Raw genomic sequence first — 13,188 nt, forward strand, 5'->3', positions numbered from 1 at the left:
AGAACAGGATTGTTTACAGTCAAGCTCTTAGGTACAATCGCATTTGCTCTGGTCCAACTGACAGAGACCAAAAACTACAAGAATTTTACCAAATATTCATAAACCTGAATTACCCACCAGAAGAAGTAAAAAAACAAATTGACAAGGCCAGACGAATACCCAGAGACCAGCTACTCCAAGATTGGCCCAAAAAAGCCAAGAACAGAACACCACTGGTCATCACCTACAGCTCCCAACTCAGACCACTGCAACGAATTATTAAAGACCTACAACCTATCCTTAATCAGGATGCTACACTCCAGAAGGCCCTGGGTGACATGCCTGTTCTCTCCTACAGACAACCTCCCAACCTCATGAGGATCCTTCTAACTCACTTAGACAAAGGGTCAATGGGCACAAAACAGACATCAAAACACTCCAGATCCACAAACCAGTTAGTCAACATTTTAATGGAATGGGGCATTCTATCAATGACCTAAAGGTATGTGTGTTACAAAAAAGGAATTATCGCTCCGTTTTGGAAAGAGAAACATCTGAACTGGCTTTTATATTCAAATTCGGCACATTAACACATGGTTTAAATCGTGATGGGAACTTTCTGAGTCACTATAGGGGCTTGTCTGCATACTTGGCTCAATCTAATTCTTGACCTTCCCCACCACCCCTCCACTCTCTGATTTGCTCACCTTGATTACCTTTTCCTGATTTGTCCTCCTTGCTTACTCTTTTTGGTTCTCTGTGCCTTAAATATTGAGTCTGTTCTGGTCTGGCTATGGTCTGAAGAAGTGGGTCTGTCCCACGATAGCTCACCTAATAAACTATTTTGCTAGTCTTTAAAGTGCTGCTTGACTGCTTTTTGTTTTGATAGTGTATAGACTAGCACAGCTTCCTCTTTGTTACGATTTAAACCATGTGTTAATGTGCCGAATTTGAATATAAAAGTCAGCTCGTCCACTTCTCTTTCCAAAACGGTGCGATAATGTCTCTTCAGTAACACACATACTTTGAGGTCATTGACAGAATGCCCCATTCCATTAAAATGTTGACTAACTGGTTTGTGGATCTGGAGTGTTTTGATGTCTGTTTTGTGCCCGTTGACCCTTTGTCTAAGGGAGTTAGAAGTCTGTCCAATATACAAAGCTGTTAGTGAGAATCCTCATGAGGTTGGGAGGTTGTCTGTAGGAGAGAACAGGCATGTCACCCAGGGCCTTCTGTTCTGACATGCCTGTTCTCTCCTACAGACAACCTCCCAACCTCATGAGGATCCTCACTAACAGCCACAGTCTATACCCCAGGAACACCAGTCCTGGAACCTTTCCCTGCAACAAAGCCCGCTGCCAACTTTGTCCACATATCTTCTCTGGAAATACCATCACTGGACCTAACCAGGTTACTCACAGAATCACGGGCACTTTCTCATGCTCCTCTACTAACATCATATATGCCATCATGTGCCAACAATGCCCAGGTGCTTTGTATATTGGACAGACTTCTAACTCCCTCAGACAAAGGGTCAATGGGCACAAAAAGGACATCAAAACACTCCAGATCCACAAACCAGTTAGTCAACATTTTAATGGAATGGGGCATTCTGTCAATGACCTCAAGGTATGTGTGTTACTGAAGAGACATTATTGCACCGTTTTGGAAAGAGAAGTGGACGAGCTGACTTTTATATTCAAATTCAGCACATTAACACATGGTTTAAATCGTGATGGGAACTTTCTGAGTCACTATAGGGGCTCGTCTGCATACTTGGCTCAATCTAATTCTTGACCTTCCCCCCACCCCTCCACTCTCTGATTTGCTCACCTTGATTGTCTTTTTCTGATTTGTCCTCCTTGCTTCCTGTTTTTGGTTCTCTGTGTCTTAAATATTGAGTCTGTTCTGGTCTGGCTATGGTCTGAAGAAGTGGGTCTGTCCCACGAAAGCTCACCTAATAAACTATTTTGCTAGTCTTTAAAGTGCTACTTGACTGCTTTTTGTTTTGATAGTGTATAGACTAGAACGGCTTACTCTCTGTTAGTATCCTACATCAAATATTTTAGAAAAATTTCTGATTTTGATTTTAAAAATCAGTGTTGGTGAATACACAACTCTTGGATTGCATGAGGCCTTTTCCTGCCAGATTTAAGAGTCCGTTGCCAAATATTTTCCCACATGTATGTACTTACAGGTTATTGTAACTTTCTGTTTGTTAAACTAAATAGATGGAGCTATGAGACGTGTCTAGGAAGGACTACTGTGGAAAGGGATTTAGGGGGGTCATAGTGGACCACAAGCTAAATATGAGTCAACAGTGTGATGCTGGTGCAAAGAAAGCAAACATCATTCTGGGATGCATTAATAGGATAGTTGAGAGCAAGACACGGGAAGTCATTCTTCTGCTCTACTCAGCACCCATTAGGCCTCAGTTGGAGTACTGTGTCCAGTTCTGGGCACCACATTTCAAGAAGGATGTGGAGAAACTGGAGAAGATCCAGAGAAGAGCAACAAGAATGAGTAAAGGTCTAGAGAACATGAGCTATGAGGGAAGACTTAAAGAACTGGTCTTGTTTAGTTTAGAAAAGACAAGACAAGGGTACATGATAGAAGTTTTCAAGCACCTAAAGAGGGTTACAAGGAGGAGGAAGAAAAATTGTTCTGCTTGGTCTCTGAGGATAGGATGACGAGCAATGGGCTTATACTGCAGCAAGGGAGGTTTAGGTTGGACATAAGGAAAATCTTCCTAACTGTCAGTGTGGTAAAACACTGGAATAAATTACCTTGGGAGGTTCTGGAATCTCCATCACTGGAGATTTTTGAGAGCAGATTAGACAAACATCTATCGGGGATGGTCTAGACAGTGTGTGGTCCTGCCGAGTGCGTGTTTCACCAGTTGCATATATGGTGCCACGGTAGAACAGAGATAGAAGTCCATGTGAGGGATCATGTAGACCAATCCTGCTAAGTTTGCTCTGAGAGGCAAACTGACTTTGATTGCTATGGGAAAATGATGTTAAAATATACTTATAAAATGAGGTATGGGTAACACCTTGTTTCGATCAATGACAAAATTCACATTGACTTTGGCTGGGCTAGCATCTCACCCTATGCCTTTTACAAGCAGACCTTCTGGTGCTATTATAGTTGGCAAGCAAGCATCTTAGAGACCCAAAACTCCCATGCACAAAATGCACAACTTCATGTATATATGGAGGGAGGGAGCAGGAGGAGAGAGAGAGGTCATAGGTTCTGTCTTGAAATGGCTATCAGATTAAGTCCATCTGACACACTTTGGGAGCTTCTTATGATTACTGCCAATGTTCAAAGCAACCACAGGAGTCCAATATAGCACTGCCAAATCCTGCAGTTAGTCTGGTGCATGTGAAGTGGAGGGTGGGAGTGGGTGTGGATGAGAGGTACAGTGTAGACTAAGTATTGAATACATGTGCTGCCTCTGATTATGGCAAAATAATTATGTAACAAGAGAACATTCTGGGTAATGTAGTATTGTTTTCTTACATTTCTACATCTGATATAATCTTTTGAAAAATACTAGGAAAAAATCCTGCTCCATAGGATAGTGACAAAAAAAATCTAAGGGGAAAAATTGTCTAATCCATTTTATTAGGGAAGTCAGGATTTCTGATGAGCTGACTTCCTCAGGGACAGTATTGTGTCCAAACTGTTTACAGGCAAAAGGAGTGCAGCAAAGGGGGATAGCGAATCAGTGTTTGTGGTTAAGCATTGAGAGGCATTACTCTGGACTGACAGTGTTAGGAGTCTCTCATCTATGAAGTAGGAATGTGAAAAGCCTATCCTTGAAGTCTTCATTTTGTGCCTGCATTACTCATGGCTCTGCAACTGGTTCAAGACACTTAAGTGCATAGACTATGGTCTGCAAAACTGAGTCTGGCAAAACAAGTTGTCTTGTCTGAATCTCACTGAGATTTAATTCAAATGTAAGGATACATGCTTAGTACCAATGTCATGGTAGAATAAAAACTCCTGTGCCCCTTTTTATCCCAGTGAAAATATTTCATAGCATTACACACCTGAATCTTTTGCATTGGAAAATGAACTTGGAATTCATAGAAAAAAATCTGTGTAGTTTCAGAAAATGTAGACATTTATATTTAACCACTGATAATGTACTAAACACTGTCCAGGACAAGATAGACACTGTAAGTCTGTAAGCTCTTTGGGATAGGGACTGAGCCAAAAACAAAGGTAGAGTTATATATTTTATTCTCACAGTGGGAAGTTGAGCAACTACATTTATTAAACCCTCTGGACTGCTCTCTCTCTCAATTTAGTTGTTTCCAGTCCAATTTTACCATGTTCCCACCATACTTCAGTTCCCCAGGAGGGGTCTGTAGTATTCACCATTCACCACTTACAGACTTCATAGTATCATCTGTTATTTTTGGAGTTAGATAATCTGAAGACACATTTTCCTGTGAGCTACATTATAGTCATAGCACATTATTAAATTGCACCACGCTTTTCAATGAGTGTGCTTGAGTCCAGTGCACCCCAAGGAATAATTGTTTCATGGGTAGCCCAGAGGCATTAAGACCACTGACATGAGGGTGTGAAGTCTGCTCTAAAGCCTTAGATAAGAAACAGTTGTGTTAGAGCTTCTGTGCATGACCAGACCCATCAGCTTTACATGTGCACAGATGATTTTTTGACTCTTGTTGCTTTCCCGTTCCAGCAAATTAAACATGTTACACACTCAGACTCAAGGATGTCATCACTGTTGTCTCCTGTTCCTTTCCCCTCTCACAGAAGTCTGACTGCACTCATCTGAGACCTTATTTTGCTTTTGCCCACACCCCTAAAATGGCTCAACTTGCCACATTCCTTGCAGTGCTCTTCTAGTGCCAAGCACTTCTTAACCTGCTCCGACTGTCTTCCACAGTAAATTCATTTCACCTGGGGGGGAAGGAAGCCTTGGGCTCATGTTCTCCCTTCCTTCTGTCTCACTACATGCACTTCTGGAAATGATATTTCCCCAAGGGATTTCATCCTTTCTTTTAAGGCTTTTGTTGCATGTCCCATATCTGACCCATCTATCTAATATGAGAATGTGAGCAGCTCCAAAGTTTGAGCTAATTGTGAGGAAGAATCTGAGCACTTGACAGTCCTTCGTGTATTTCTTCTGACAGTGCTCTTGTGAGGTAGAGAAGAGCTAGTGTCCCTATTTTACTGAGTCACAACAAGGATAACAAGATCACACAGGATAACAAGATCACACAGGAAATCTCGGGTCAAGTAAGGAGCAAAGCCCAGGTTTTCTGAGGCCCACTCACTTAACCATCCTTCCTCTTGTGGGAAAATTGTGTGTCTAAAAGATGAGCCATAGCTCACCCAGGAGTAATGGGCTTGTTGCAAAAACTGCTGGGTGAAATTTTATGGCTTCTGCTAACTCTCTATGAAGTCAAAGTAAACAATCATAGTGGTCTCTTCTGACATTAAATCTGTGTTATCAATGGCTCAGAATTAGATAAAATATATCCTTTAAAAACTTACATGAACATTTAAGAGTTTTCTTTCTCTTTGGGGGGTTTAAAAAATAACCCAGCAAAGGCCCAGGAGAAGTGAGGAAAGAGATGGAGGCAAGTGCTAGTTCATCTGCAACCCAGCAGCTTTCCTAAAAGGGCCATGCATCTGTGAGCTTGGATAGCCCTCACAAAGTCAGCAAGCAGCCTTCAGAGCTCCAACACGCCAGCTGATCTCAGGCTCCAAGCTTCAGTGCTCAAAGCACAATAGCATCTGTTTGTGGGGTTGGTGGCCAAGATCATCTTTAGGGAGAAAAATTAGCTAGTGGTAGAGGCTGCTTTTCAGGGCTGAAATAGGGTAAGCGTAGCAACCCAAAGCCTAAACTGTTCCTTGCGTATTTAGTTTTCTTTTATTTGGACTGCATTTCCCCTGTACTTGTGGGAAAACTGATAAAACACCATAGTTCAAAAAGCATATCTCTAGCTTTTCAGCTACATTTTTCAGCAGAACCTGTGCATTTAGAAGAGAGTTCCAAAGAAACAGCATGCTCAAATTCAAGTAACTATCAAGCATCCCAGCAATTTAATGGTATATGGCATCACAGATCCTTTTATATGAGAGACATGAAGGGAAGTTGGAGTGTAATGCAAAGAATGCACAGTGGGGAGAATGTTTTGTTTCTTTAAATGATGTTTAATTGATTGCAAGACATAGGATTACAATTTAATGCTAAACTACTGGTTTAGGATTATTGTGGCACGTTCAGCTAGCCCAGAGAGCAGCTTTATGACTGAATTGGGTCTTGAGGATGATACAAGGTCTTCAGAGAAGATTTAACACTTTAAAAGATTTCTTCAGCAACATGCCTTAGCAGGTTGTTCAAGCCTGTGCTATGTATATTAGAGTTAGTCAGAAAATGAGTGTCTTTGCTGTGGAAAAATTACAATTATTTGGCAAAAATTTGAAAATAGAAATACTTTTTTTTTAAATGCTGCTGTGGATATTTGAGAGATGTGATCTGAGCGCTTCACATTCCCAATGTCCACTGTAGACTGGTAACTGGTGTGACTATATTTCTCCTAATGCACAATGGTCTCCTCTTGGAGAAGGAATGTGGTGCAGTGTTTGGAGCCCCTGGCCATGGTGTGTGAGAAGAGTAGTCCACTAACCCTCATGAGGCACTGCACCAACAATTCTAAATCAAAATAGGTCAGGTTTAAGGCAACTTTTTAATTACAAAAATTAATGGAAATCAGATATTTTTCCCACCAAAAATCCATTTTGCTGAAAACCCAATTTTCTATATAAAGCCAATTTGACAGAAAAATTTCTACTCATTCTAAGGCATAAATTTTCCACTGGGTGTCAGAATAACACAAGCAATACTGCACTATTGTTGCAGTAGCAAATTTGACAGGGAATAACTGGTAGTTTCACGCCACTTGAACTACAGCTCCTGGCTGTGATCAAACATTTCATTGTGGAGAATGATCACTTCAGAATCATGCATGACATTAATAATAATTCTTAGCTTTTATATAGGGCTTGTCATCATTAGATCTCCAAATGCTTCACAATCATCATTTTTTAAAAATTCCAATCGCAGTAAATTAAAATAACTGTTTTATTACAATGAAACTGCCAATCTGATTTCTCTTTTTAAACTTCATTTAACTTCAGATTGCAACACTTCTCTTGATGGTTACCAGCAATTCTGCAAAAACCATTCAATATGATGTCTGGCCAAAATTGTTTATATTGGATGCCTAAAATCATATTTAGATGGCTAAATAACTGATTTGCTTTTTCAGAGGTGTTTAGCACACGATTCTCATTTAATTTAGGGGTGTATTTTTCAGCAGACAAGTTTGGAAAATTTGGCCTCAGCTTTTAACAATTTTAAAAAAAAGAGGTATTTTTACCCATTTGAAAGAGTAGGGTATAAGTTGATTTTTGTTTACTATCCTGTCCTATTTATTAACAGAATGAGTTCATTTACTTATCTTTTATCCTTCTCATTTGTGTCTTGACTGTTGAAGCAAGGCCAGCAATGTGGTGTTATTAACCTTGCACCATTCAAAAATTCTCATATTGAACTATCAGGTGACTATCTTCAAAGACTAGTTATTATCTGCCTATTTATATTAATTCCAGAAATGTTATAGATTCCATGTCTGACATTTTTGTTGTTACCTCATACAGAAGGTGATCCACAGTAGCCATTTAGAGTGAACACGTAAAAACAAAAGTAAACACCACTTTATTTGGGACTTTAATGGGGAGGGGAGGAATATATTGACATTTCTTTTTCTTTCATAAGTAGCAGCAGGCTGTGATGGCACAAAGGTTCAAGATGGTCACATCAGCAGCCATTTTTCTGTCACTGGAGCAAGCCATCAATCTATGAAATGCCAACTTCCACATTCTCTCTGAAGTCAAAGATCCTATTAAAGAAAAGTCACGAGAGAGCGGAAGTCCTACCAATTGACTCCCCCTGGCCAAGAAAAGTGTGGTATCAATACCTTGCACAGTTGACAGTATGTCCTCCAGTTCCTCTTTGACCTGTTCTTCACCTGCTTTACCAAAATGATGGCTGGATCTTTAACCCCAACCTAGAGATCCTCTGGTTCCAGGTTTGATTTCTTCCTGGTTCCAGCACTTTGAGAATGAATGTTCCCAGGAGGCGAAAGAGGTGTTACTGCACAGTAGGAAACTGTTATGTTGTACTTATCTGCAGAAATGAAAATTATTACAAAATTGGTGCAATTCTAAACCAATCGCTCTGATATCTTCCTCCCTCTCTTTGATCCTACACTATCTTCTAGACCTCAGAAGGCCTGGTCTCTCTTGGCACACTTAAAGTATGTGTCTCGGCCAGAACAGCGTTCCACCATGGCAGATGTTCAGTATTTGCCCATCTAACCCACAGATTCATTAAAAGCATTGGAAACCTTACATATTAAATTACCAACACCAATGCAGGATCTCAGTGTGCTTCTAAGAATCTTAACTAAACCATCCGTTGAACCTATTGTCACTTCTGCTCGTCCACATCTGTCCAGCTTGCTAGTGGCTATTTCCTATGTATGATTAAATAGACAAGCAGCAATGGGCTTAAACTGCCACAAGGGAGAATTACATTGGCCACTACGAAAAAAAGCCTGGCAGGATGGTTAAGCACTGAAACAAATTGCCTAGGGTGAAATCTCCCACACTGCACATTTTTAAGAGCAGGTGAGACAAACGCTTGTCAGGGATGGTCTAGAAAGTACTTAATCCTGCCAAGAGATTGAGGGACTGGACTAGATATCCTATTGAAGGAGAAATAGTGGTACTGTTGGCAAACGTACCTTTCATAGTCTTTTTAAGACAAAGTCACCCTGAGACAACAGTTGAAATTCCACCCCAAGATTACATTGTCCTTTCATGTATACCAACTCATTCACCTCCATGTCTTTTTCCTACATAGTAGCAACAAGGAGGTAATTCTACACATGCTTGGTATTAGGAGAGCATTATCATTCTATATGGACAGGACAAAGGACTTCAGGAAATCCCTTAAAATCTGCCTTTCATTCTCATTCTGTTTCCAGCTCCAGTCATGCTTGTTAATGATTTGTTGCTGCCTCTGTCCATATTTTCTGAGTACTATGTAATTACTTAGACTCCACCTCTGATGCTAACTTCTGTTCTACAACTCTATTGTCAATAACGATTCAACTCCAAGGCTACAACTACACTAGCCCAAAACTTCGAAATGGCCATGCAAATGGCCATTTCGAAGTTTACTAATGAAGTCCTGAAATACATATTTAGCACCTCATTAGAATGCCGGCACCCGCGGCACTTCGAAATTGACTCGGCTCACTGCCATGCTGCTTGTCCAGATGGGGCTCCTTTTCGAAAGGACCCGGCAACTTCGAAATCCCCTTATTCCTATCTGCTGTTAGGAATAAGCGGATTTCAAAGTTGCCGGGGTCCTTTCGAAAAAGAGCCCCATCTGGACGAGCCACATCAATTTCAAAGTGCCACGGCTGCCGGCATTCTAATGAGGCGCTAAATATGTACAGTGCTTCATTAGTAAACTTCGAAATGGCCATTTGCATGGCCATTTTGAAGTTTTGGGCTAGTATAGATGGAGCCCAAATCTCCAACCCTCCGAAGACATGACCAACAGTGGAGCCCTCAAAGGGATACTACTTGATCCTTCTTCACTTTGTGTAGTCATGATGGTTCTTTGAGATATATGTCCGTATGGGTGCTCCCTAACTTATCCTCTTCCCCTCTGGTTTGGAGTTCTCAATAAGGAGCTCTGTGGTGGTAAAGAAACAGAAGGTAGCTTACCTACATCACACTAGTTAGCCTTAAAGCAGAATACCAGGGAGGGGAAGGTGCATTTGCAGGCCAAACAAATAGTGCTACCAACATTCTCCAATGTGAAGTGCAGGGGCACAGATATCCCAACAGTGGAGCACCTAGACGGTATCAGCATTCATTCAGCCTGCACATACACAGATTAATACACCTTGAAGAATTATCATTCCTGCATAAAGAAATTTCCTTTCATAGAACTGGCCTCTTAATGAGCTCTCAACAGAGAGTCTGGGTTGTGTACCAAGTACACTATAAAGGCTTTAATGACATTTTCAGCTTGTGGATTAAAAGGCCATTCCTAATGCTCAGGACAACCTGCCTGAATAAAACATTTTCAAAACATGAGTCAGATGCCTATAGATAGGAAAGAACTGTGATATCTCAGAAAACAGTGTGTTTACTGTTGAATATTTTAATGGTAATTGGCATATGGTATAATATTGTCCCAAAATTTATATAGTTTGAATATCCTCAGCATCTCTTCCCTAGAATGATTCAGCAGCACCTTAGCTCACTGAGAAATGAAATCATTAGTGCTGAAATAATCAGCATTTAAAAAAAATGAATGTTTGACATATAGCATGTCACTAATTTATAAAAAATGTGTCGCTGGCAGAGAGAATGGAGAGCTCCTGTGTGCCTGCTGAAGAAGGGGATGCTTCCAGTATGAGATGGGAGAAGCTGGTACAGTTTCTGGATTAGCTCAAGCCCAACATGTTTGGTAATAGACATAACATCAGAAAATAAAGCTCACCAAGGGTGTGGCAAATTTTCAGAAGCACTCTTATTTAAACATGTTCCCTTGTTTTCTGAAGAACATCTTATCCTATCCAGCTATCCCACTGCGTAGGAAAGATAGACAATATGGCTAAAAACTGCCTTGGCTTAACCAGGAGATCTTGCATGATCTCAAAATAAAAAAGGAATCATATAAAAAATGGAAACTAGGACAAATTACAAAGGATGAATATAGGCAAACAACACAGGAATGCAGGGGCAAGATTAAAAAGGCAAAGGCACAAAATGAGCTCAAATTAGCTACGGGCATAAGGAGAAACGAGAAGACTTTTTATAAATACACTAAAAGCAAGAGGAAGACCAAGAATAGGGTAGGCCCATTGCTTAGTGAGGAGGCATAAACAGTAACCCAAAGCTTGGAAGTTGCAGAGATACATAATAGTTCTTTGTTTTGGTCTTCACTGAGAAGTCTGAAGAAGGAATGCCTAACATTGTGAATGCTAGTGGGAAAGGGGTAGGTTTAGAAGATAAAATTAAAGAAGAACAAGTTAAAAATCACTTAGGAAAGTTAGATGTCTGCAAGTCACCAGGGCCTGATGATATGCAGCCTAGAATACTCAAGGAGCTGATGGAGGAGGTATCTGAGCCATTAGCTATCATCTTTGGAAAATCATGGGAGACAGGAGAGATTCCAGAAGACTGGAAAAAGGCAGTATAGTGCCCATCTATAAAAAGGAGAATAAGAACAACACAGGAATCTACAGACCGGTCAGTTTAACTTCTGTGCCAGGAAAGATAATGGAACAAGTAATTAAGGAAATCATCTGCAAACACTTGGAAGGTGGTAAGCTGACAGGGAACAGCCAGCATGGATTTGCAAAGAACAAATCATGTCAAACCAATCTGATAGCTTTCTTTGATAGGATAATGAGCCTTGTGGATAAGGGAGAAGTGGTGCATGTGGTATACATAGACTTTAGTAAGGCATTTGATACAGTTTCGCATGATATTCTTATCATTAAACTAGGCAAATACAACTTAGATGGGACTACTATAAAGTGGGTGCAAAACTGGCTGGATGAGTATGCAGAGAGTAGTTATTAATGGTTCTCAATCCTGCTGGAAAGGTATAACAAGTGGGGTTCCGTGGGGGTCTGTACTGGGACTGGTTCTGTTCAATATCTTCATCAATGATTTAGATATTGGCATAGAAAGTACGCTTATTAAGTTTGCAGATGATACCAAGAAAGGAGGGGTTGCAACTGCTTTGGAGGATAGGGTCAAAAGTCAAAATGATCTGGACAAATTGAAGAAATGATCTGAAGTAAACAAGAGGAAGTTTAATAAAGACAAATATAAAGTGCTCCACTTAGGAAGGAACAATCAGTTTCACACATACAGAATGGGAAGCGACTGTCTAGGAAGGAGTAAGGCAGAAAGGGATCTAGGGGTTATAGTGGACCATAAGTTAAATATGAGTCAACAGCATGATGCTGTTGCAGAAAAGGCAAACATAATTCTGTGATGCATTAACAGGTGTGTTGTGAACAAGACACGAGAAGTCATTCTTCCACTCTACTCTGTGTTGGTTAGGCCTCAGTTGGAGTATTGTGTCCAGTTCTGGGTGCAGCATTTCAAGAAAGATGTGGAGAAATTGGAAAGGGTCCAGAGAAGGGCAACAAGAATGATCAAAGGTCTAGAGAACATGACCTATGAGAAAAGGCTGAAAGAAATGGGCTTGTTTAGTTTGGAAAAAAAGAAGATTAAGAGGGGGACAGGATAGCGGTTTTCAGGTGTCCAAAAGGGTGTCATGAGGAGGCAGAAAACTTGTTCTTCTTGGCCTCTGAGGATAGAACAAGAAGCAATGGGGTTAAACTGCAGCAAGAGAGGCTTAGGCTGGACATTAGCAAAAGGTTCCTAACTGTCAAGGTGGTTAAACACTGGAATAAATTGCCTAGGGAGGTTGTGGAATCTCCAACTCTAGAGACATTTAAGAACAGGTTAGATAAATGTCTATCAGGGATGGTCTAGACAATACTTGGTCCTGCCATGAGGGCAGGGGGCTCGACTCGATGACCTCTCAAGGTCCCTTCCAGTCTTAGTGTTCTATAATTCTATGAAGAACACTACCACTATAATTGAAGCCAACCAAGGACTATATTTGTTTATTAAACCTTTTCTATCTAACTCTATCACCCTTCCTTCTGCTTCATCTCACATTTAAAACTGGGCACTTTTCCTTTATACATATTGTGATCCAGTAGGCATAGAGGATAATTCCAGAATGGATATTAAAGCACTATCAAAATTTAGTTTTTGTCAGTGGGAGTTTTGAGAAAAGATCTAATTTGTTCCAGGAAGTAAAAGCTCCACAATCCATTTCTCTCAGTGAATGTGAATGTTTGATATTAGTGTTTGAAAGTGGATAGAATTAATTAAATCCATGTTGTTCTCCTGTTTCAAAAAACCTGATGGAAACCATTAATATTTGTGATAGAGGAAGGATGTATTATTGTGATAATCAATCAAGATGATGAATTAAGAGCAACACTCTCCAATTTACATGTGTGACCCTATTCAAATCTCAAC

General features: G+C 40.4%; 1 protein-coding gene across 27 annotated transcripts in view; it reads left to right on the forward strand.

Annotated features, from left to right (window-relative positions):
• Positions 1 to 13,188, forward strand: part of SORBS2 (sorbin and SH3 domain containing 2) — a 238,661-nt gene that overhangs the window by 120,907 nt on the left and 104,566 nt on the right. The window lies entirely within an intron of this gene.

This window comes from Carettochelys insculpta, chromosome 4 (assembly GCF_033958435.1).
Source record: "Carettochelys insculpta isolate YL-2023 chromosome 4, ASM3395843v1, whole genome shotgun sequence".
Classification (NCBI taxonomy): Eukaryota; Metazoa; Chordata; order Testudines; family Carettochelyidae; genus Carettochelys; species Carettochelys insculpta.